This window comes from Crocodylus siamensis, chromosome 4 (genome assembly GCF_052110815.1).
Source record: "Crocodylus siamensis isolate JL-2025a chromosome 4, ASM5211081v1, whole genome shotgun sequence".
Classification (NCBI taxonomy): domain Eukaryota; kingdom Metazoa; phylum Chordata; order Crocodylia; family Crocodylidae; genus Crocodylus; species Crocodylus siamensis.
In genome coordinates, this window is record NC_143398.1 from 34540015 (window position 1) to 34545123 (window position 5109).

General features: G+C 48.9%; 1 pseudogene; it reads right to left on the reverse strand.

Moving 5' to 3' along the window:
- Window positions 1–870: 870 nt before the first annotated feature.
- On the reverse strand, window positions 871–4269 carry LOC149865620 (uncharacterized; annotated as a pseudogene).
- Between the last annotated feature and the right edge of the window lie 840 nt (window positions 4270–5109).

Sequence of the window (5109 nt, forward strand, 5' to 3'; positions counted from 1 at the left end):
TAAAAATTAGAATAAAATAAGGAAGTACATGACCCCTAACTGTAAAGAGGCAATAGAAAGTTGCAAGAGAGAAACTGTAAAGGGAAAAAGTATGATGAAATGTATCGTATGTCTGAGAGTACTTGCACAAAAAGGAAATTGTAGATCAGCTATTTTCCAAACAACATAAAAGCCCTTGGCCTAATTGAGGATGAAGTTACTAACAAGTGACACTTGAACTGTGCAACTTCAAAACAGTTATTTTTAAAGAAGCACGTGATTCTTTTATTATATAATTAAAAAATGATGCATTGGGGTGGGTCTGTAGGAAAGAAAAATTGAAGTCAGAAGTCATATGATATAGACTCCTGTTCTCTTGTCATACATAAACTCCTGTTCCCATTACCTCATCATTTGCATCAAGTACTATATATATATATATATATATATATATATATATATATATTAGGTAATGTAATGCATACATACATTTTACTAGATAGATAGATAGATAGATAGATAGATAGATAGATAGATTCATTAACTGCTTATGGGGTGGGCAATTATTGTGGCTCAAAGGATGCTTAACAAGTTTTGGCAAGCTGTCAGGGGCTGTAAGGGTAGTGCTGCCCCTTGGCAGGTGCCCCTCCCTCTTGTTGGCATCTTGGAACTGGAAGTTCTGCCCCCTAACCCCTAATCTTTACCACTGGAAGTCCCTCCCCTTGCTGCTGGAAGTACTCTTTTATGCAAGGGGGTTTTCCAACCAGAAAAAAAAAAACAAATTATATTCTAAAAATCAAATAACTACGACAACATACATTAATTTGATTTCAAAAAAAATATTTTTTTCTGGTTTATATATGTTTGCATAGTATACATAAAGGTGACCTGCTATTCATCCAACAATTGTACACTTGAACCTGTAAGATGAATCATCAAACAATTACAGGCTATACTTGAAAAGGACCAGACCTGGAGATGAACATTCACTGCTCCCTGCGGCCTTCAATCACCCCCATAACATTGCCAAATCATCAGCAACAATAAACTCCCCAGTGATCAATAGGCACCTAATGGAACCCAGCCCAGCCTCAATAATAAAGTGTGAGGCCTGTCAACACAACTCTACTGCCACAGCAATCAACACTCCCCCAGTTTCTTAATGGGAATGGGGTGAGAGATAGTGTTGAAGGCCTTCCAAAAGTCCAGGAAGACTATGTTCACTGCTACCCCTGCATCTAAGGATTTGGTGACCTGGTCGTAGAAGGCCACCAGGTTGGTCTGACAGGACCTGCCTCTAATGAACTTGTGTTGGTTGCCCCTAAGCATAATCTTCCCTGCTGGCCCCTCATGGACATGTGCCAAAATAATTCTCTCAAAAACCTTGCCCAGGATTGAGGTAAGACTAACTGGCCTATAGTTTCCTGGCTTCTCCTTCCTCCCCTTTTTGAAGATGAGAACCACATTGGCCCTCTTCCAGTACCCTGGCACCACACGAGAGCACCATGAGTGCTCATACAGCCATGCCAGGGGTCCCGCAATGACCTCAGCCAATTCCCTCAGCACTCTGGGGTGGAGATCATCGGGACCAGCTGATTTGAATACATCCAGTCCCTCCAGAAGCTCCCTAACTAGTTCCACACTAACCCTTGGCCTCAGTGCACCTCCCCTGGGGTTTGAGGGGAGCCCAGAGGGGGGCTGTCTGTTCCAGTTCCTGCTCAGGAAAATGGAGGCAAAGAAATCATTAAACATGTTAGCTTTGTCATCTGCTGTGATGACCAAATTTCCTAGCGTGTTCTGCAGGGGCCCCACGTTACCTGGAACCTTCTTTTTGCCCCCTATGTATTTAAAAAAGGACTTCTTGCTGTCCTTGATCTGGGAAGCTAGTCCCACTTCCATCTCCGCCTTGGCCTTCCTGACTGCCTCCCTGCATCCCCAAGGAACCGCAGTATAATCCTCCCTAGTGATGGCCCCTCCCTTCCATTGGGTGTACGCCTCTCTTTTAGCTAGGAGACACTCTCAGATGCTTTTGGTGAGCCTTGGGGGCTTTTGTGCCCTCCTGCCCCCTTTGATTCATGTTGGGATTACCTCCCTTTGGGCTTGGAGGATCGTCTCCTTAAGGTTTGACCAATCTTCTTGGACCCCTGGCTCCCCTCTCCTCCCCTCTGGGACCTCAGTGCTTCCCCAACTATTCTCCATAGCTCATTGAAGTCTGCCCTCCTGAAATCTAGGGCTGCTGCCTTGCTGTAGGCCTTTGCCACCTTGTGCTGGATGGTGAATTGTAGCAGGCGATGATCACTGTTGTCCAGGTGGTCAAGCACCTGCAGCCCCCTCACCAGGTCATCACCAGTGGCCAGCACCAGGTCCAACAAGGTATCTCCCCTGGTGGGACTGTGCACCTCCTGGGTTAGACAGATCTACTGCATTCTGGCTAGGAACCTACATGAGCAGTGAGACCTGGGTGACTGATCTTCCCAGCAGATGTCTGGAAAGTTCAGGTCATCCATGATAACCACATCCTTTGACCTAACTACCTCCGTGAGCTGACTTGAGAATTCCTGGTCTAGCTTTTCCCCCTGGTTGGGTGGTCTGTAGTAGACCCCCACCATTAAATCTCTTTCCCCTTGACTGCCTTGTATTCTAACCCAGAGCACTTCAGAGTGCCTCTCTTCTGACTCTTTGCTAATTGATGAGGATGTGCATTCCCCCTTAATGTAGAGCGCCACGCCCCCACCTTTCCTCCCTGTCCTGTCCCTCCTGTACAGCTTATAGCCCTTGATATTCACTGCCCAGTCACAAGCACCTACATTGAACACCTTCAAGAGTAAATTGGATGCTTATCTTGCTGGGATCCTATGACCCCAGCTGACTTCCTGCCCTTTGGGCAGGGGGCTGGACTCGATGATCTCCCGAGGTCCCTTCCAGCCCTGATGTCTATGAAATCTATGAAAACGTTGGGTCCCACCACGATTTAGTGAACCCCACTATGTCAGGGTTGGTGTCAGCTAGCAGGAGGGTAAGTTCCTCCTGCTTTTTTCCCATACTACGAGCGTTTGTGTAGAGGCATTTGAGGCCTCCTGTGGATGTGTGCACTGGCTCCCTAATCACAGCATTGCCCTGGCCCCTGTTGCTTACCTGCGTATATATTCCACTCTTCAATCTAGGCTGGGCTGTACTTGTGGGTGTTGCTTGGTTTGGCACGGCAAGTCTTCCTCCGCCCTTGTCTTCCCCTTCCCCCAAGGAGCCTAGTTTAAAGCCCGCCAGAGAAGATCCACCAACCTAGAAAACACACATTTACCTTTAGGAGAAAGGTAGAGCCCATCCCATCCGAGCATGTCACTTGTTGTGATGCATGGGTTGTTGTCGAGGAAACCAAAGCCTGCCTCGAGACACCATTCCTGAAGCCACCGGTTGGTCTCTGCGATGCATGTCGAATGCCGTCTTCCATGTCTGCTAACTGGTAGAACAGAAGAGAATACCACCTGTGCACCTATCTCCTTCAGCATGTCCTCCAGAGCATGGTAGTCCACCATCAGGTGATCAGGGCTTCTCCTGGCCACATCATTAGTACCCACATGGATTAGGACCATGGGGTAGTAATCGGTGGGCTGGATCATGGCCCGGATCATCCCCTTCATGTCCTGAATCTTTGCTCTGGGTAGGCAGTAGACCTTGCATGTTGAGGGGTCCTGGCTACAGATGGGGTCCTCTGTACCTCTCAGGATGGAATCGCCTATGATGATCACTCAACGCTTTTTCTTCCTACCCTGCTTAGCTCCTTCAGCCTGCTCGGGACATGGAGGATGTGGAGTTGCCTCCTTCCTGGTTGCCTCCTCTCTTTCCTTCTCCTCCAGAGTTGCCAGGGGCTCATACCTGTTCTCCAGCAAGACTGGAGGAACTGGTACTGCTGTGTTACGAGCAGCCCTGGTTCTGGAGGTGACCGTCTGCTGCTCTGCAGTGGAAGGCACTTCCCGAGATGCTTCTTCCTTTGGTGTGTGGCCCTGCAGGGAAAGGAAATAGCTGTTTATATCATCCTCCACCTCCCTGATTCCCCTCAGCCTGCTAACCTCCTCCTGGAGCTCCCTCACCTGCACCTCCAGGGCCCTAAGGTGAGTGTGGGGGTCCCCAATCCCTGCCCCCCCAGGCCTTGCTGGGCATCTCCCACAGGCCAGGGGTTGGGGGGACACCAGGCCCCCCCATGGGCTCTGTCTGGGTAGAGGCCTCAGACAAACCCCGGGTAGGCTGCAGCCCCTGGGCAGGGGCCCTGGCAGCAATCTGTGTCGACACCATTGTAGGAGTTGCTGCTTGTTTATGGCTTAGTGCGGTGCTTCGCCCTCCTCTAGTAGGAGTCTGCCTCCTGGCCCTTCCTGCTCTCCCACTGGCATGAACACTGATGCAAATGCCGGCATGCTCTGTTCACGCCACATGGCTCGGGAGCACAGCTCCCTACTGTCTCAGCTAAAATGGACCGGGAGCTTCCCCTCCAGATCTGGCTCAGCTGCATCCGGTCCCTCTGCCCACTTACCTTAGGGGGATCAGCTGCTGCTGCCCCCACTGCTGGCTCCGCTGCTACTGCATCTGCCTCCGCTTTGAGTCAGGTAAGGGAGCACACGTGTGTGCGGGACATGTGAGCCTGGATCCCTCCTCTCCTCCCTGCTACTGGCTCCCGAGATACCAGAACACAAGTAGAAAAACATTTTTCACAGAAAAAAATCACTCATGTCTGACTTCACAGTTCTTGTGATCAAGGGAAATCTCCTCAACATCTTTATAAGCATGGGGACAGAAAGTCATTAGCCTATTGGACACTAAATACTAGAGACATAACATATAGGATTTCATGGTCTATTACAATTTACCTGACACCTGTTAACCTGTGAACTTCACCAGTGATAATGACTGTCCTGAAAAATATTGTTCTCCCCTTATTGAGTTTTTACTCTATTTCTTGTGTCTGTCGGCTCCCTGATAGTTTCTCCTATATCCTGCTTTTATTTACATATAGAGCTTATCGCAAGCTTTTGTTCCATCTGTTATTTAAGTTGTTGTGTCTGCTTCTCTTCCAGAGGCCTGACGAAGGGTATGCAGATACCTGCAAACCAGGCCTGTGCAAAGGAGCTAGTATTCACT